A 22319-nucleotide genomic window follows, 5' to 3' on the forward strand; every position below is an offset into this window, starting at 1 on the left:
TTTTTTTTTTTTTGTTAATGAAAGATTAGAAACTAATCCATCTTCTAATTTTCAGAAAATTCGCATCTTTCTTGTCGTTATTGGAATGATAATTAAGCTGTTTTTTGCTGATAAATTAGTTGAATTTTTTATGGTCACAATACCAGCTGAAGTTTCTCTTGTCAAAGTGCTCAAAGAAAACCATGGTTATAATATGCAGGCTGTTTTATGCTGATAGATTTAGTTGTGCATTTCTGTGGTTCCAATACCATATCTACATGATTAAAATCAGCCTCTGTTTATCTGAACCTGTTTTTAAGAAACAATTTTTTTGAAAATTTTGAAACACATTTTTCAAATACTGTTTTATTTTTTAGACGCATCTATCGAATATTACACAGAAATGCTTTAAAAACACCTCCAACAAAAAAAAAAAAAAAACAATCCGAACGGAATTGGTGTATAAAATAATTCTATTTTTTCAACTAGAAATCATTTAGGAATCTCTAATTTAAACTTACAGTTAATATTACCCTAGTCTTACAGCGAACTTCTTGAATGTACTTCAAAAGAAGATGAAACCCACAAACTACCCATGAAAATAGAAAAAAAAAAAAAACTTCTAAATATTCAAAATAAGAATGTGATTTTTTGTGTAAAGATTGAAGAACCATATAATTAAAATTTCTATGCTGCTTAATCCAGAGTAGCTTCAGTGCTTGAAAAACCAATTGATTTCACAAAAAATTTAGGAAAATACCTCAGTAATGGCATGTAAAATACAAGAACTCCAGTTCATATATCAGTAAAGAACTCCAATTTCTGAATTAAGAACATAGCTATTACAACTTTACTTAAAGAGTGAAGTTCCTGCTACCAAAAAAAAAAAAAAACAAGAACCAACAATTTTGTTTTAGCATTTTAGTTTAGACTATTGCAGTCGACACTGTTTTAATACCAGTCAAATATTACATGCAAATTGGTCAGCAAAACATTCTCATCACAAAGAAATAATGAAAAGCGTATTTTTCCTTTTTGTTTATATAGAATTGTTGCAGCTGCTGTTGGTTCTTTCCTGCTACTTCTTATTGCCTGAGATGGAAAGGTGGCTAAGAATTTGTCTAGTGAATAAATGAAAAGGATCTGAAGTGTTCATAGTAGGGAAATCCAGATCAAGACTTATTCTACTCGGGGATGGTGGGGTGGGTTGTGGCCGAAGTAGCGTAGTATATCTGCTGTGAAATAAGAGACAATAATTAACATGAAAGATCAGTTTACTTAGTAACATACACAAAAAAAATGATGGTGCTAAGACATGGCGGTGAATACACACACACAAACACGTGTGTGTATGTATATATTTATTTATGTGTTTGTGTGTGTGTGTTTATGTATGTATTTTTTTTGGTTGAAAGTAATAATTCAATAGATAGGTTATTCTTTTTCAAGATAAAAGCAAAATTAAAGTAATTCTTATAGATTATCTACTAACTACAAACTAAAAGCGGTATGAATTGAAACTTAACTTCACATCTCAACCTAGTTAATATTTCACAAATAAAAAGGCTTTCAACCCTAAAAGGAATGGCTTTATTTGATAACGATAAATGAAAATATATCTGAATAATTAAATATCATAGTTATTAAACCCAACCCGATAAGGAACCCGACAGAGGGATTGGATCATTAGTTGAACCGGTAAGTATTAATTTAATATTTGTAAATATAAAATAATAATTTTAATATACATAAAATATATAATAAAGTGCTTTTAGATACTAAGTATTATACTTAGAAAGATATATAATAAATATACAGATATTAATAGAAGATTTAATTTCATTTATCATACTTTTAAATAAATAAATTATATAGTCAAGTATAAAACAAAATTTATATCGCTTGTTTTAAAAAATATAGCATTATTTTTCATTATTTTATTTTTATTTAAAAATAAAGTAATTTTCTAACTAATCAAATATTGTCGGTTTAAAAGTTAAAAGGATTAATTGTATAATAAAAAATAAACAAGTTTATTAAAAAATATTTAGTTATCAAATAAAAACTAAACAACTAATAAAGTCTATATATATTTAAATGAAGATCCAATGTACAAACCTTATCAAAAGTATATATATATATATATATTTTGCTTCAAAAACAAAGACCCACAATTAAAAAAAAAAGGTAAATTGGGTCAATTGAAAAATCGGGTCGATTTCCAGTTGAACCACCGGATCAACCAAGTTTGATCGGGTCAATTTCTTGTCCGGTCAAACTAAAGACCATTTAATAAATATTGAACAAGCCATTATCATATGCCCATAAACATAATTACCAGTTTTATGGTGAAATAGAACTATTTTGGGACGGGTAGACCAAATGATCTGTGCGACAACAACACACTCTTGAGCCTATGCGCAACAATGCACTTAAGTTGCAAAAACTGCCTAATTAAACATACATTTGAATTAGTCAAATCTACAAAATACTTACTTACCTAATCAAATCCCAAACTTTAGTATACATGGAGATTGACCTAATTGTACCTTTTTTTTTTGGGGTCTTTTTCTCCATTAGAATCAGAGAGACATGGATTTATATACTGGTCTCACCATGAGAAAAGGGGCAGTCAAAAAGTATAGTTTCAAAGTATTGAAAAAGTTGATCTCAAGTTAAATTCAGCTGCATTATTTCGTCTTGGTAAGAGATGACTTTTGGATAATTCCAAAACAAGAACTGGTTGTACCGTTGGACTTCTTCTACTTCTACAGGTATTAGTATTATTGATTGTCAGACAAAGTGTAATTATAATTAGCACCCTGTTTAGGGTTTAGTCCACTTTCACTAATTGTGTCCTAGTGTCAGCATATTCAATTTCTTCTAATTTGGTGTCCTCTACTTTAAATTATTTAATTATTTACCTGAATATTTTTGGTTATTATGTTTGAAATTACTCATTTCAAAACATCTCAATGACTGAAAACTTCAATTTTAACACCCTCAGATTTCTATATAATCGGGTAACTTAAAATGAAAAACATCTTAATGTGGAATATGTTGAGAGATCAATCTTTCCTACACTACTAGTATAAAAGTTTTTGCACAAGAGATAGTTTGAATGCATTGCACATTGCGTATGAAATAAAAGACTTTAAATTCTTTGACTTTATATTGCATGTGCATCTAATCCACATTCACATTAAAAACTTAAACAAGAATTGGTAAAAGAATTAAAGCCAAAAGTAATATTATAGAAACAAGAGAAATTATTGAACCAAATCCACTAGAGTGTCCTCAAAATTATTGAAAGAAATGTATTATATCTATTGTTGAAGAAGTCTAGGTCAAGTTGATAGTCAAAGAGCAAGTCCTTGTTGATAAATTCTCCAAGAAATTTTGTATGCTAAGACCTCTGAACTAGTCTTTAAGGCCAAGAAAGCAAAGAAATGGGCACTTCATGAACTTGATGTAGCAAAACCAGCAGTTTGTTCTGGACCCAAGTCTAACATTATATGGTCAAAATCACTATGGGCTGACCTAACAATTGAGGTGATTTTATTTTTTAAATAACTCCAATTAAATGCACTTCTTTTTAGTTTTTCCAAAGCTCATCCAAAAATGTTAGAGATATTCATTGTTTATTTTATTTTATTTTTGTCTAATGTCAACAATCTATTCTACTCCTACGCTATGGAGGGATAGGAAAGTTCAATTGGGCTTGTCTAGGTTTGCAGAAGAATCTCCAGATTAGACAAGTGCAATACTAAACTTTTTAGAATTTCATTTGTTTATAAAAAACAAGTTTTGTAATCAGGCAAGGAAAAAACGCTAAAGGCAATATCTTTAGGAGTTTTTTTGTTTATGAAATCTTGCCTTTCATGAGGAGTCTTTATCATATGATTTTCAATTTAATTAATTTAATTACACAAACATTTGTCTTCTAAGATGAATGATTTCCTTTGAGAACGCAAAGTTTAGTGATCAACAGGGTATCGTCTATTTATAGACAAAATTATGTGATAGTAGAATTGAGAAAATTTAAAATCACCGAAAAATTTAGGTTCAGCGGACAAATTCAGATATATCTAAACCTATATACATAATACAAATTGATTTCAAATTTTTGCGGGCCAAAAGTTTAAAACTTTCAGAGAACGTTTTAATAATTTTAAATTTTTTATAGAAGCAAAGTCCCTTAAAGCTACGGCATTGATGTTGTTTTTGTCATCAATTTTTAGTGCAAAGACAACACAAAATATGTCAACAGATTGTGGAGACATGAAAAGTCAATGGAAATGGGCACTATTGACAATCCTGATTGACTTGAATCGGGCTGCAAGAGATACAATATAAAAAACAAAAACATTTACTAGTGTATTTACTCCGAGTGGAGTGGTTGATTCACTTTCTCGTACTCAAAGAAAATAAAAAATAGAAAATATTTTTTTCTTTTAAAAATCCTACTCAATTACAAGGAAAGGTTTGGGGAAGGGAATAATGAAACGGACAGAAACCGCCTCTTGCTGCTGTTGCTGCTGCTGCTGTGACGTGCCTGCCTGTGCTTGCTGCTTCTTGGCGGAAATGAAATTGGTGAGGGTTCGAGGAACTTTACATATGATGAAAATGAAAGTTGACCCTTAGGTAAATGCTCTTTTTTTTTTTTTTGAAGTACTCTTCCTACTACTCTTGGAATTGGGAGTTTCCCCAGTCTGGACCTTACATGATAGAAGATGGCAAAGTTGTACGAGCAAATAGTCATTCTCTTTTTCCCATGTATGATTTCTCTTTCAGTAGTTTTCAAGTTTAGAGGAATTCTAATTGGAGGACCCACAGCTTATAATATTTTCTCAATAGCCCCAGAACTTAAGTTATCATTTGTCTTTATATCCAAACATCACCTATTTGGATCCACTAATTGGTCGATATGTATTATTTATGACTTCTTTTTAAATGGTCCAAATGTCTATCAATGAGGTCGGTAGTTGAGTAGTTAGTTATCTGCCTTATAAAACTTCCTTATAGAATTCCTTAGATGTTGTGTCTATATATCTTTCTTGTAATTTTTTCTTTTCTAAATTCTTTTGGGAGTTTTGGTCTTTTAGCAATCTCCAATGGAGGTTTCTATTTGCAAGAATCAACCAAGAATAATCTTTTTTTTTTTAACTTGATTAAAACTTATGCACTTGGCCTTTTGGTGAAGCTAGAATGACAAGAAAAGCATGAAAAAAAAAGGAATGTAAATTAAGAAAGAGGCCACTCTTCCATTGCAAATTTACATTCTATGTTTTAGGGTGCATTTGATAAAACTGAAATCTAAAGTTTGAATCCATTAAGTTATTGAATTATTAAGTATCAAATTTAATACATTTGAGTGCATATCACATTCAGTGATAAGTGAATAGTTTATCACTTAATTTTGGGAGCAAGTTTTGTCTAGGAAATTCAATGCCACTTAATTAATTCAAATGTTCAATTTTTTGTTATCAAATGGTTTGTTAAGATCTGAATTTATTAAATTTCAGTGTTGAACTGAATTATCAAACAGGGCCTTAGTCTTAATATTAGTATTACGAGCCATTAATGCACGAAAATGAGAGAATTTTGAATAAAAGGGTATTAATTTATCCATGGAACAATACCTTTAATTGGCTCTCCTAATAGCAATTGTGAAAGTACTTATAAACAAAAATAAATCAGAATTCAATCGCCCCAGTTCTTATAATATATTAGGAGCAAAAAGCTTAAGCGTCATTAATTAATAAAAAATTAAAAAAAACCCTTAACCATCATGAAGTCATGAACCATGCTGAAGAAGACATGAAAGTTTTACAAAAACCAGCAGGCATTGCATATTTTTAGTATCATTTTTCGTTGAACAATCAAGAATATTAATGTATTGAGGGTACCAAAAGTTACCAATCCTATACAAACACCTTCTTTCTTTGGTGGTGTCACATTACACTTTGCAAGGTTTTATTATAAGTATAATAAAGTATTTATTACTTTAAGCAACAACAGAAAAATAGCAGAGTTTTGTAATGTATATTTAGGGTGCGTTTGACAAAATTGAAGCCTGAAAACTGAAATTTGAATCCATTAAGTTACTAAATTATCAAGTACTAAATTTGATACATTTGATTGCATATGACATTAAGTGATAAGTGAATAATTTACACCTATTTTTAGGAGCAAATTTTGTTTAGAAAATTCAGTATCATTTAATTAATTCAATGTTTAATTTTAGTTATCAAATGTGAATATGAATATATTAAATTTAAATGTTAAATAGGGTTATCCAACGTAGCCTTATTATTATTATTTTTTTACAACATATGTTGCGTTATAATATGCTTCATTTTTGGAGCAAATAAATAAGACAAGAAGACTAGACAAATTGTGCATGGTACAAAAGGCTTATGGTCCTACGTCATCTTGGTGACGGAATCGCTTACGTGAGACTGACGGTGAAAGCATAACTCTTTTTTTTTTTTTTTTTTTTTGTCGCAATGATAGATGTCCTATAACCTAATCTAGCCTAGTCTAAGGGGAAGAGAAGGGGATTCGATGTGAGTACAGACTCCATCGATGAAGGTCAATTAAGACCGCCACAAATTGTGGCAAATTTGTGGGAGGCAGGGATTGAACCCTGACCTCCAGCATCACCCTTTATGATAATGACCACCGGACCAAATGCCCAGTGGCATAACTCTTTAACTCCAAAATGAAAGTTCTGGAGTAATTTCTTCCTCACCTGCAAGAAAAAGAAGATTATTGTGGAAACCGGCCAAAAAGTTCATTGCCATTCAACTGTTCTCAATATATGAAAACACGTTTATTTATTGTTAATTTGTAAAATTTTAAGCATAAAAATAATGATGCATTTTTAGAATGCTAAATATAAATACCTATTATATAGGTACGTAAAATTATTTTCATTTTTATTTTTATTTTATTTTGTATTATGCATTTTGATTTGGGTTTTAGAATGTGAATATAAGTAGTACTTGTTAATTCATTACATGAGGCTAATCCAACTCCAAATTTATAGTAAACATGTCTGGTTTTCCCTCTTTACGTAGGAGTAGAAATTATTCCTTATTTCTGTAAATGATTCTCTAGCTAATTCATTACATGAACTTTTGAACTCAACAATTTTGCAAAAATATACAGTACGTGGTTTTGGTTTAATAATAATGTAATAGCATTTTGAAATAAATGTTTATGATCCAATAGACTTTCTTTAAAATTCTCTATTTTTAACTTAAACATTTCTTTAGAATAATATATAGTATGATCCAACCCTGTAAACCTTCATTTGATACTTCGAAGAATAATATACTATTTTTTGAATTTATGATGTTTGAGAAATTTAGAAACATGAAATGTTTATAATATAGTAGAATAACGTTTTCTTGCAATTAACTCACTCAAATAGAGAGGTCCCGCGTTATAATACATCTATTTTTGTACATATCTCCTATAGAAAAATGTGTTGGTATCCACATCGTTATCCTCCGAAAAAGAAAGTAACAATAAATAAATCAAAAAGCGGGTCGAGTGCATCGAGCCAAAAACTAATTTGACTTGCAATTAACTGAATTAATAAATAAATCTAATTCTTGTTCCATTTCGTGCAAAGGATTACCTAATCAACCATATTACAATTAGCCACGGTATCCTGAGCCTAGATGCACTATCTAGAAATTTGACAAACAAAACTATTACTCATTAAGCAACAAATTAGCATATTATAGCCATATGAATACGTTGATAAAATTGGAGTACAAAACTAAAGTTTATAGCACTATTCATTTGGACCCGAGGAGAGGACAGATGCAATGTTGGTTTACAACGTGTGCTTTCTTGCAAAGAATGTTACAATTCTAGCTTCTTTTACCAACATGTGATACCCTAAATTTTCAGTTGCTACTATAAATTGTTCTTTTCCTTATTTTTCTTAAATATCTGACCCTACAGCTTTACAAACAAATCCTTTATTTTTTTTTCTATTATTTGAAAATATTATTCTAGAAGAGGAAGCGTAGGATTTGGAAGCGAGAAAGGGGTAGAAGGATTAGAACCTAGAACTTCTAACTTTTAAAATTTCAATTTGAACTACTAGACGAAGTCTTCTCAATCAAAAAACTCCTTTACTGTTCATTGAAAACGAAGCTGAGGTGCTCACTCATTTTGAGCAATTCTTGGTATAACTTTAAGACAGTAATCTTCATTCATTTTAATTGAATGTGTTGAATGTGTCTCATTGTTTGCAGACACATCTTTGACGGTTGCTTGATATAAAGTTAAACCCTATTAGAACATTTTTTCGACTTTGTTATATAATTTTTTTTTGTTCTTAAAAATGTTCATCTTTTAGTCTAAACTTTGCTTAATTTTTTTTGCAAACGTTGGATGTTAATGTCCCAACAAAACTTTTATTTAATTAGACAGAGCAGACATTAGGTTCTTGAAACTCAATTTGAGCTAATGAAAAACATCCAATGTGACACAACACAATGGTTCCATCAACATATTAATTTTTCTCTTGTTGTTGATTAACCAAGATATCATGTGCCGGCTTGAAGTGAAGGCAAAAGATTTCTTTGTCTCTTTGATGCCCATTTTTTTCTTGATGAAAGATCAACAACTAATCCATATTCTCATTTTTCATAATCTACACGTTTCCCTTGTCATTATTGGGATGATGTTAAACTCTTTTCTGCTGATAATTGAATGTTTATGGTCCCAATACCGCGGCTGAAATGTCTCCTGTCAACTGTCAAGTGCTTAGAGAAAACCATGGGATATAAGTAAGCTTATTTGTGCTGATGGATTAGTTGTCCATTTTTGTGGTCCCAATATCGCGTCTACTTGATTCAGATTAGGCTGGTTAATTTGTTTGGACCTGTTTTTTATGAACGTCTTTTTGGAAATTCTAAGCATATTTTTCAACCACATATTTATTTTGAAGACAAATTTAGAGATATAGATGATACAGTTAAGATCTTTCTAAAAGCACCACCACAAAAACAACCATCCAAAATAGAGCTGGTATTGATATTAATTCTGTGGGCTAAATTTTACTTTGCACCCTTGAACTTGTGCACCATTTTCACTTTGAACTCTAAACTCTAATTTTGGACGCTTTGCATCTTAACTTCTCATATCTATCCTATTTAAGTCTAATTGATAATGTCATTATTTTGTCCAAAATTTTAGTTTTCATTAATATGGGCAAATGAGTAAAAAGTTTTGTTTTGTTAATAGTTTGGGCAAATCAGCCCAAAATTATGGTATATCATTTATATGGACAAATTAGTCCAAAACTTAACATTATTGGTAGGGGCAAATTAGTCCAAAATTTTATTATGGTATTAATAGGGGTATATTAGTCCAAAATTGAAATAATATTATAGTGAGAAGGTAAGTTTACAAAGTTATTAGAATAAAGCATTATTCTATTAATAAGAGCAAATAAGTCCAAATTGTTATCATCCCACCTTTTATTCATCTTGGGATAACTCATTGCACCTCTCTCGTGGAATTATCATATAGGAGGATTAATTGGTTAGGTGGGACGTATCATCCCTTGTATAAAATACAACCAAATATGGAATGACATAAAATTAGTAACCTAATCCCATATCATCCCATGAACCAATTTGTCATTAGGGTTTCCTAGTGAGATTTTTCTCCCTAAGAATTTTCTAGTGAGGGTTTGATCTCTTTTAGTTTTTTTCTTTCTTAGAATTTCTTTGTGAGAGTTTCTTTATTGTTTCTCATTTTTTTTTTTTGTGAAATTTGGGAGATTTCGTAGATCTAGAATTGCTCGTGCCTAATATGTCAATATAAATTTCTCTTTGGATTTTAAACAGTTATATATCATATTTGATCGTTAGAAAACATGTACAATTCTATTGGATTATAGTTATTCAACAGATACTTCTCTTGAAGTTTTAATGTTTATTGTTTATCAAATCAATTGTATAGAGTGATTTTTAGATTTATATGTTTCTGTGTCATGTTTGATTAATTTTTTTTTTTCTAATAGTACGTATATTGTAATGAATTATCCTTTCTATCCCAACAAAAGAAAAAAAGGTTAATATGATGGAATGAAAACATTCTGGAATAGGAAGACCAACTTATCCCATGCGACTACAACAAACTGCACTTAATTAAGTTAGGCATACTCTTGAACTAGTCAAATTCCAACATACTTATGTACCTTATCAAATCCCAAACTTCAATGTAAGCGGAAATTGACCTAGTTGTACGTTTTTTCTGTTTTCATTTCCTAAGTACTTGGACTTAGGGTAAAATATTTTGATACTAGTCTCACCACAAGAAAAGGGCCAGTCAAAAAATACAGTTTAAATTTAAAACAACTGAAAGTTTCGACCTCAAGTTAAAGTCAGCGGCTCAAAAATGAATCGGTTGTGTTGGACTTGTTCTACAGGTCTTGTTCTTATGGAATGTTGGACCAAGTATAATTTTGATTAGCACCTATTTAATTCCTTAATTGTTTTACTTAATTGTTTTTCGGTCCTCTGTGTTTCAAGCTACTCAGTTCTAAACAATTCAAGGATTTAAAGTTTCAATTTCAACACCTTCAGTGTCCTATAAAAATAGCTAGATTACTTAAAACGACAAAAAATTACAAAGGTTGGGGAAGGTTGGATTATGTAGTAAGGCAGGAGAAATTATAAATAGGAGATCCTGAATTTAAAACCTCTCACTTACCAAAAAAGACTAAAAAAATAAAAAAGTTAACATGAATTATATTGAGGAATTAGTTTTTCCTACACTATTACTATAAAAATTTTGTGCAACAAAGGCTTTCGATGCATACTGCATGTGTAAAGATCACGTAGGATGCGTCTGAATCTACTCACGTAAAAAACTTAATAACAATGATGGAGTTAAAAAAATATATAGTAACCCATATTTGAGATTAAAAACTTAGCCAAAGAATAGGTAAAAGAATTGAAGCCAAAAGTTATGAAATAAAACCAAGACAGATCAAATAAAACTGCTCATGAAATTAAAGAACCAAAACTACGAGAATGTCCTAAAAATTATTTGGATAGAGAGAATTTGGTTTGCAAAATTTATTCTCACAAATCCCAATCACCTTTTTATCTTCTCAATCATCTTTTTATCTCACATACACCACATCACAAAAAATGCTACAGTAAATATCTGAAATAAATCATCCAAATAAACTCTTATCCAAACAAACTCATTGAAACAATTGGATCATATCCATTGTTGAAAGAGCCTAGGTAAAATTGTCAGTCAAATAGTGAAGTCCTTTTTGATAAATTCTACCACAGTGCCTGTTTGGGACTTTAGTCTCTGAACCAGTCTTTAAGGACAAAATAAGCATGATACCATTGAGAGAAGAGACCAAAGTGCAAATTCATTGTTCCATCTCCACTTTGACACAACGGTAATGAAGTTGCTAGTCAACTGATGTGATATGACCTACATGAATTTTGGCCACTTCTTGAATTCTATCCAACAATTGAACCAAGTGTAACATTATATGGTCAAATCAACTGAGGACTTGCCTAACAATAGGGGTGATGTGATATATACATATAGATATATATATATATATATATGTATATATCCACATAAAACTGATGTGACATGAGCTACATGAATTTTGGGCACTTCTTGAATTCTATCCAACAATTGAACCAAGTGTAACATTATATGGTCAAATCAAACTGAGGGCTTGCCTAACAATAGGGGTGATGTGATATGTACATATATATATATATATATATATATATCCACACACACACACACAAACATATACATACATACATATGTGTGTGTGGATATATATATATATATATATATTCAAATAGTACCAGTAAAATGCACTTTATCAAGTCTTTCCAAAGCTCAAGCCAAAACGGTAAAGCATTCATACTTTTTTAGTTAAAAAAAAAGTCTTAATATTTAAAAAGAGAACAGCCCCAAAAAGAAAAAGATAAAGAAAAAGAAAACAAAGGCTAAAGGCAAGTACTATCTTTAAGAGGTTTTTACGAAATCATTAATGTCTTTGATGAGGAGTCTTTATCATTAACTTTGGTTAAACAAATATTTTTGTACTCAGATGAATGATTTGCTTTCACAATAAATTTTTTAGTTTATGGACAAGCTATTATCTATTTATACAATAACAAATGTGATATCACAATTCAGACAGTTTTAGAATCATACCAATAAGAAAGAACCTAGTAAAATCAAGTGACCGGTTCGAAAGCACAAGATTTTTTTTGTATTTATCCTTTTCCAGTTATTATCTAATTTACCTTATTGAGCTGATGGAAATGCAAGATCCCATCTTCCCTTGTATCTATTTACTTTTCATAATTAATTTTATATTTTCAAAATATAACACCTACAAAACCTATTCTACAATCACATAGAAATGGTTACATATAAGCTTGCCTGCTGGATCTTTTATGATGCTAATTGTACTAAACAATATTATTACTTCCCCTAATCTGTAGAAACTTACACATAACGAGATCTCGAAAACAAAGACCCCAAATTATGAATAACATAACAAAAAATAAAAAAAAAAGAATTTATTTTATGTACACTGGCGGTATGTATATTGTTACAGTTGATTGCTCAATTAAATAAAATTTTAATTTTAATTTAATATTCAAGTTAGTTGTCAAGCATCTAAGGTGATAGTATATACTCTATCTATATGTATAAGATTAATCAAAAAAAAATTCCATAAATAAGAAGAAAATAAACCAATTCTTATAGATACATTCTAAAATGTCCTTTGTTTGATTCCTTTTGCAATGATGAATGGTACTCAACTTCTCTGTCTCAATTAAAGTTTGCTATAATGCATTATGAAAATTAAATAGGAAAAATAGCAAAGAAAAGGAATGAGAATAATCAATAAGCAGACAAATGTGAATTATCCCTAAGAAAATAGAAAGATTAAAATAAAATAAAATAAAAAGTTGACACCCAAAAAGATGAATGGACGTACTCTGCCCACCGTTCGTTTGCTAACCAGCGTTGTTTGGTGTCATATGATAATGACTTCAATTGAAGGTTGACACCCAAAAAGATGCTTAGATATATACTTTTAATAAAAAGAAAAAAAAAAGAAAGAAAAAAGGAGCTTGGTTGTCGTTGGTAATGGAATGAAACGTGGGGAATAAGGGCAAAGAAGGTTGTCAATGGATAACGATTCATAAGTTGGCCACCAAAAAAAAATTGAAAAAAAATTGAGTCTAGAGTGCAAAATACACCATACAATCCCAACAAAATTGACATGTATCGACAGACATGAATAATAACTGCGTATTATACTCTTATTATGAAGTTGTACAAGTAATTTGTATGATGAATTATAACTGATTGTAAAAATGTATACTGTTTGCGTATACAAGTAATTTGCATGATGAATTACAACTGATTGTAAAGATATACATTGTTTCAAAGCAGTTGGCGATCCTTCCTGCCCTTCTCCTGAACAATATGCTTTTCAAAAAAGATTCAATTATGTGAAAATTAAGTGTGAAAACAATAAGTCATAGTCACTGATATTGAATGTGTTATACAAGCTTATAAAATCACCCTAAAATTTTGGTAGCCAGACAAATGTATATATAAAAGTTTCAAATTTGAGTTTCACAATTATGCAAAGGGTTTTTATCAGTTTACCCCCTTAAACTATATCCCAACTATCAGTTTAGTCCCTAACGTTAACTTTTAGTCGCTTAAGTCCTTGGACTAACGGTCAAACAGTTAGTCCAAGGACTTAAGTGACTAAAAATTAACGTTAGGAACTAAACTGATAGTTGGGGTATAGTTTAAGGGGGTAAACTGATAAAAATCCTATTTTATAATTCACTTAAAGAGATATGTTTAGATCCAACTTAATTATAAATTGACAAATATACCCATAAATTGCCCTGCTAACTAACTAAAGTTTGGTGAAAAAATTTATGACAAAAATACCCTCTCCTTGTGCTTTAAGTATAAAACAAGGATTAGAAAGCTTTTCTCTCCTCTATTTTCTTAAATTGTTTACAAAATTTTTTATTTTGCACAATACATTGTCAAGACATTGCAAATATGATGATATCGAAGTGTGGGATTTCATAACCTGTTTGCACGTCATCAAGCAAAGACAATCTTAGAAGGAAAATTTTATAGTTCTTCCATTATAAGGTTTATTTTTTCTCAAGTGATATGTTACTAAAAAAATTTTCCCTAGTGGTCCTTTTCTTTTCATAATTTTCCAAATTATAAGAACATGCCAGTTTTTCCAGATTGAAGCAATTCTCACATATTAGCAGGGCAATTTATGGATATATTTGTCCATTTATAATTAAGTTGGATCTAAACATGTCTTTTTACGTGAATTATAAAATGTCTTCTCATTTGACCGTTAGTCCAAGGACTTAAGTGACTAAAAGTTAACGTTAGGGACTAAACTGATAGTTGGGATATAGTTTAAGGGGGTAAACTAATAAAAACCCTTATGCAAACGTAGCATAATTTATTAGTTCATATCTCATTAAATATAAAACTGTCATCATTACCCACAAAGTATTATAACTTCAAGGTTAAGCAAAAACTTAGGGTGCGTAAATTGATCCTCAATGATGGATTAGTTCAAAAGATAAAAGTTACTGCTGACACGGAGAGAGACAAAGATTTTTCAAAAAAAAATTCTCATCTTCAATTTCCACTTTAAATTAGTTCATATGCCAGCAAACAGTTACTTTGTCATTGCTATCTTTAAAATGTGAAGCAAATAGTAACGTTCTTTAAACAATTGATGAAGTTCTGATTTGCAATTCTAGAACAGATTACAGAGATTTTATCCATAAAAGTCCAAGCTCAATTACTTAATTAGACATTGTCATGCTCATTGGTATATGATTCTTAACTAGATAAGGCATCAGTTGGATCTCATCCGTTTCATAAATTTAGAAGGGACTTAATGAGTAATCATGTCTTATCTCATGTTTGGTTCATTTTCAGGTGTACAAATTGGAGAATCATCTTTCACAATCTAAACTAAATTTCAGATTTTGTAGTATGACATGCATTCATATCCATTTGTATATTCATTCTGGTGTATATGAAAATTTAATTTTTGCAAAATCAATTATTTATGATGAAAAGGTTATCCGACCGGTCTTTTCTGCTCACATTCTATGGGAACAGAGCATGAGCTAGAGAGGCCTTTAGCTATAGGATAAACAAAAACCCTATAAAACTATTAGATTAATAATTGGGGATGACAAGTTCATAGAATAAAAGATTTCAAGTTTTCTTTATCCTTCTTTTAATCTAGAATGGTAATTCAAAGAATTGCCCTTATACTTGATATATTTGGATATGTTGCAAGCTAACAATTTTAGTTTTTGCTAGTTTGTCCAGGTTTGAATCTAACAAAATTGATTGTATGGATTTTATTCATAACGCCCTTGACATATTTGAACTAATGAACAGCCAAATCAATTTTTTTATAAGTATCCAGAAAGATGGAGGGAAATGGCTCTTTTGAGAGAACCTAAAATGAAAATCATTTTCTGAAAATGAAATCATATGCCTATATGAATATCTAACTGAAAGGCCTCCTTCATATTAAGATTAAAGATCCTGCGTTTCAAGTTGAAGGATTCCATGTCAAGAATCAAGGTGCAAAAATTTCAAACAGATGCCAATCAAGGTGGAAAGAAATAATGGGATGATTAGTTTCAATACTTGATTATCAATTTCATGCTAATATGACGACATGGGATTATTGGAGATAATTTTTTGAAGAACAAATGTAACATTTTTTGTGATATAATGCATGTGAGATAAAAAGATAGTTAAAAAAAATGTTTATGATATAATCAAATAGTTTTTTGGATAAATAATAAAGGGTCTGTCTAAGGAATGTTCATTTGATTTATTTCAAGTGTCATATTTTTGGAAATGTAAAATTAAGTAAAAAAATAGATAAATACAAGGGAGGATAGGTAAGATTAAATAGAAAAAGTATATAAATAAAATACAAGGTAATAATTATTAACATGTGCATATACATAGTAAGTTACATGAATTCTAGAAAAAAACCCAATAATAAATTATCCAAACAAATCCCTGTAATTAGTCAAAAAATGGAAAAGAGATCCAGTGTATTTATTGCGTGGGGCGAAGCTTCTATGATATAGTTGTATATTTCCAGTCCAAGCAATATTAAGATTTTTTTTTTTACTTTTTTTTCGGACAGAGGAGTATCCGGGTCACCGGGTAAACCGAACTTGACTAATCCGCCCGACCCGAGAGGAGAGGCCCCGTCCCCTCGAGCATGTTAACCCCGAGACTCAATCTCTGCTGGGGGAGATGGACAACGGTCGCTAAGAAGTTTCCGTGACCAAACGAGCTACCCAGGAGGGGCTCAAGCAATATTAAGATGACACTACTGTTTTCGACTCTTATTTACTGTAATTAGAGAATTATGGGACAAGTCAATTGTACATATCTAAAAGCCAAATTTGTTAAATTAATTTTGAATTTTGCTTGAGGTACAAATAATTTAATTTTTGATAGATGTAAAAGGTTTGTAAACATTAAAATTATGAACTAGATATGACCATTTCATCTAATAACATTGAAAGAAGATTTTAATGAAATTACGATGTTTTATCAAAAAAAAGTCACATGTAGATGAAATAGTAAAACATTGTCATATACATGAAAATCATTTCTTGGTATGCTAATTAACTCATCAAGAACAAAATTAAGCTGATACTCATGCAGCAATGTTAAAACATCCACCAGATTTGTTTTGCAAGTAAATAAACTAGAACATAAAGATTATCCAAATCCACAATTTATTACCACAGGTTTAACTGTATTATATACTGTAAAATAACATAAGTATAATCTTAGTTTAATGGTGTGTTTGATAAAAAACTAAAATATGAAAAATGAATTCATTACATTACAGAATTTTTACTGAATCTAATATATTTGAATATATACCACATTAAGTGATAAATGAATAACTTATCACTTATTGTTTGGAGCAAATTTTACTTAAAAAATTCAGTGTCATTTAATTAATTTAGATGTTATATTTTTTGTTATCAAATGCATCTGAACATATTAAGATTCGATTCCATTAAGTTTAAGTGATGAATTAGGTAATCAAACAGACCCTAAATATTTATTACTCTTCTCCATGTCCCATTCTCCTTCCTTTTGGTCCCTTTCCCTTTAAAACAATTTGAATTTAGAAAATATTTCTTTGTTTGGTTTAGCTATTTTCGGAGTATTTTTAAAATATTTTACTGTAACAATATATATAAAAAACTTTTACTATAAATGTTCTTAGTAGTGTTTTTAAAGATGTTTTTGAGACATATTTTGGGATATTTTTAAAGTTTAAAAATTTTTTAGGATATTTTTTTTAAAATTAACACTACCACGTACCACCGCCACCATTCCCTCTCTCCTTCTCTATCTTTCCCCTCTTTCTTCCTCCTCCATCCTTTTCCTCTCCTCTCCTTCCTTCCTCTTCCCTGCCACAACCCCGCCCCTCCCTCCTTCAATCTGGACTCGACTAAATCGCGATCACAATGATCGCGATCTAGTCGAGTCCATATCTGGTCGTGGCTAGATCGGGGTGGAGAGAAAGGGGTGGTGGGGTTGTGGCGGGAAAGGAGAGGAGAAAGGGAAGGGAGGAGGGGAGTGGAAGGGGAGCAGGAGGAAGAGGGAGAGGATGGTGGCGGTGGTGGTGATAGATAGAAGAAGAAATGGTGTAAATTTTATTTTTAAAAATTTTTTTTGTATGTTTGAAATTATTTTGATGTATTATATGGATGTGGTATTTTTGGAGTTATTTTTATTTGTGTACTACTATAGTACTGCATATGAAAAAATAGAGAATCCAAACAGAGGAATTGTTGTAACCAAAAGTAACGTTGGTCACCACCAAAAACTTTGAGTCTTGATGAGGTGGGAAATCAAAGATTCAAATCTTATCTCCCATCAATGTGTCACTATATGTTATTTTTTCTAAATTTATACGAATGCATAGTGTATCTGTCTAACTTAAATTTAAAGGTGTCTGGTAGGAGCAGGCTAAGCTGCCAAATTCTTCAGAGGCATTAAATGGTGAAAGTCAATTTTTCCAGCAAAAATATTTCCCAAAAGCTAAGTCCTTTTGGATAAAGAATATCATCTGTAGTGTCGTTTTCTGTCAGCAAGCAGCCATAGCTGGAAGGCCGATCTTGACGGGAAAAAATATCTTCAAGCAGCTAAAAAATTCAATTATCCAGTTAGGAGATTACCTAATTACCGGCGGCTTTATAGTCAAATGAACACAGAGAAGAATAGGCTGAAAAAAAAATCTCAATGCCATCTGTTTCAAATGTACGTTGCATTTTGTGACCCCAGCCCTCACGTATTCTGGATTTAAATTCCTTTTTTTTTCCCTTTTCTTAGATCCAACTCCTCCTTTATTAAGAAAAGTTCTAAAAAAAAAAATTTCTTGTTGCAATTAATTCACTTCTTTAAATTAATTGATTCTTTTTATTATATTTCTATTTCCTTAAATGAAAAATCTCAAAGACCTTTTTGCACGCATTCAGCTGGTTAGAAGAAAAATATATATAGTTGACCCTCTGGCAAAATGCTCTGCTTCCTACCCTTGGAATTGGAAGTTGACTTTTGCAAAAGTCGCACCAGTAATTGTTCCTTCTAATTCTTTTTTTTTTTTTTAAATATGTTGTTTTAGATTAATCTTTTTGTATATCATCAGTGTAATTTTTTTTTTCCCAAGCTGGATTTGGGTTCATGCAAATGCGTAATAAGAGTATTTGAAATTTCAATATAAGTTTACACAAATAAACCTGTTAGCGTTAAAAAAAATTTCGACAGATAGCGATGGAAAGATTAATTATTTCTTGTTAAATAGTTAATAACATGAAACAAATGAATTACCATAATTCTGATTGGAGCCCACAATTTAAAATAATATCTTAGTAGCCTAGAATTGTTTCAACCTCAAACATAGAATTTACTAATTGGATCCAATGATTGTTATTTTTTTTCCAATGATTGGTAATATATATATATATATATATATATATATATATATATATATACCTTTCCCTCTCTCTCCTTTTTTTTTTTAAAAAAAATTCCCAAATGGCTATCAATTAGGTTGGCGGTTGAGTAGTTTTGTACCTACCCTAAGGCTCAAATTCATTATTGCCTAGCCTCTGCATCTTCCTAATAAATTTCCCTTTTGCAGTTTTTTTTTTTTTTTTTGGAGTTTTGGTTTTTAAGCAATTTGCTATGGAAGTTCCTATTTGCAAGATTCAACCAAGGTTCAATTTTTCACTTGATCGAAACTCGTTTAATTGAACTGATGCTAGAATTACAAGAAAGAAGCCAAATAAAGAATAAATCTACATTTTATATTCTAGTTTTAATACCAATATTTTTCGAGCCATTAAAGCATGAAAATTAGGGATATTAATGTAGCAGCGGAACTAAATATTTTTTTTTATAGAAAAATATATTTTTTAATTGGGAGAAAATAGTTATAAGCAAAAATAAAATATAAGTCAATGGCCCCAATTTCTTTAATATCTTAGCGGCAACAAACTTAAGCATCATGAACAGTGCTGAAGAGGACATGAAACATTTCCAAAGCCTGCAGGCTCTAAAAATATCCTTTTAGTTGAAAAATAGAGAATATATATGTTATGTATATTATTAAAGGGCACCAAAAAAAGTTACCAATTGCCAACAAACAGCTGTTCTATCTTCTTTCTTTGGTGGTGTCAAATTACACTCATTTTCCTCAGTGAGGTGTCATCATGATTATAACATTCCAAAAGTTTTTATCACTTTGAGCAGAAAAAAAACTGTAATTTATTTTTTATTTTTGTTTAACTGATATATGGAGATCATGCCTGTTTCTTGCATAATATAATTTATAAATCAATAATAATATCCAATTTGAAATCCAACCTTGAATATAAACTAACGTATACATAAAGTTAACAAAATAATACATATTTAGAGTTCAAATATTAGAATTTAAATATATATATATATATATATACATATATCAACCCTTATTTTTAGTTACTTATCCACCAACAACAGTAAACAACGCGCACACACACACTATCCAAGGGAAACTCACGGCCCAACCCAAAAGACATGCTAACTTTCAGGCCACACCAAGGATCTTAAGTAGTACACACACATCACTCACGATCGACGTGGGATAGAGGGAAAGGGGGAGGGAAAATACCAAGACTATTGCCCAAAGGCCTCACCAACGGCTTTTAACCACTTCATAATTTTCCTTATCCACCAACAACCGTAAACAACGCGCACACACACACACACTACCTAAGGAAAATCTACGGCCCAACCCAAAAAAAGCATGCTGACTTTCAAGCCACACCGAGAACCTTAAATAGTACACACACACTACTCACAATCGATGTGGGATAGAGGGAAAGGGGGAGGGGATTATTTTTTAGTTACTTATGCATTGTTACTTGTTAGTAAAGATTTCAACCCCTCTCCTCTAGAATTTTTTTTTTTAAATTTCAACCATCTTCGAATTGTTTGTGACCACTTTTATCCAACAACATTTTTTTTACTACTAATATCCATTGCATTTTAAAATATTTCTGAAGTAAAATACTTCATCTTTGGGACAAAAATGACGATATTAAGACAAAACAGATTGTGCATGCAAAAATAATTAAAGGCAGTAGTATCGCGCAAACTTCTTCATGCTATGTCATCTGGGTGACGACAGCCCTTACGTAAGACTGACACTGCAAGCAAAACTCCAAAACAAGCAAATGAATGTTCTTGTGTAATTCCTTCTCCAACAAGAACATTAAAAATGAAAGTTCTTGTGCAATTTCTTCTTCAACAAGATCCTTAAAAATGAAAGTTCTTGTGTAATTCCTTCTTCAACAAGAACCTTAAAAATCTATTTCAAAGCGTGTATCATTTCAAATAATTACTGTAGTATTTTTTGAGATGTGATGTATGTGAAATAAAAAGATAGTTGGGAATATAAAAAGGTGGATCGAAAAATGTGTTTATGATGCAAGCGAGATATTATTTGAAAAAATTTGTTAGTCAAACAATTATAAACCTGCAAAACTTGTTTCTTCTTCTTCTTCTTCTTTTTTTTTTTTTTGGAGCAATAAGTGAAAACATGTTTAGGCATTGTTAATTTGTAAAATCATAACAGAGATAAATTCGGATTATGTGTCATGCATCTAATGGTGAAAGTATGTACACCGTCAGTGCATAAATTAAAGATTAATCGTTATATATATAGATAAAAAAAAAGTTTGCATCTTGATTTTTTTTTTCTTTTGTTCATATTCATTTTGTTTGGAATTTAGAACATGAAATATGAGTGCCTATTAAGATATCTGAAGAGAGAAATTTTGTTGCATTCCATGACCTCTTAAGCTCAACAATTTAGCTAACATGTCCAATGTTTGGCTTCCATTTAATTATGTCAAATCAATTTGAAATAGGTGTTTAATGTTCCTTTGACTTTGTCTAATTTTAACTTAACATCGTCTGTTTTTGACTTAAAATACTCCTTTATGTGTAATTAGCAAGTTAACCAAAGAATCAATCAATTTAGTCACAATCATGACCCGACCACTTATACCTCAATTTGACACTGCGTGGGAATCTTATAGTATGAATACAACATTAAGATTCATGAATGTGTCGAAAAGTAAAAGACTTTCTTGCAATTAACTCACTCAAATACAAAGCTCATTCAAATACATCATAGGTTATCCTCAAGTTTAAGAAAAGAAGGTGGCAATAAATAAATCCAAGACGCGGATTAAGGTATAAATTGTTGCTGTCCAATCCTTCCCAACTAGCAAAACAGCTACTGCTTATTAGAAAAAAGAAAAACAGAAACATATTTTTTTTTCTTCTGGTTCTATAAGACGTGAAGTGAATGCTGAAAAGAAAGGATTTAATTAAGGGTCAAATTAAGAATTAAATAATCACCTGACCTGATAAATACGCTTATAAGAACTTCAAAAGTTACAAAGGTGAACCAAAAAGGAAGAGATACGTTGGAGAATTGAACTAAAAAAATTTCACAATCACCTAGGCTCTGTTTGGATCCCCTGTTTTTGGAGTATTTTTCAAAAACTAGTTTTTTAAATACAATAAAAATTTTTAAAAAGTATTCTAAAAGGTCATCTAAAAATTAGTTAATTTTTTTTAAAAAAATTTTTAAAAATATCTCAAAATAT

The sequence above is a fragment of the Coffea arabica genome, chromosome 7c (genome assembly GCF_036785885.1).
Source record: "Coffea arabica cultivar ET-39 chromosome 7c, Coffea Arabica ET-39 HiFi, whole genome shotgun sequence".
In the NCBI taxonomy this organism is placed as follows: domain Eukaryota; kingdom Viridiplantae; phylum Streptophyta; class Magnoliopsida; order Gentianales; family Rubiaceae; genus Coffea; species Coffea arabica.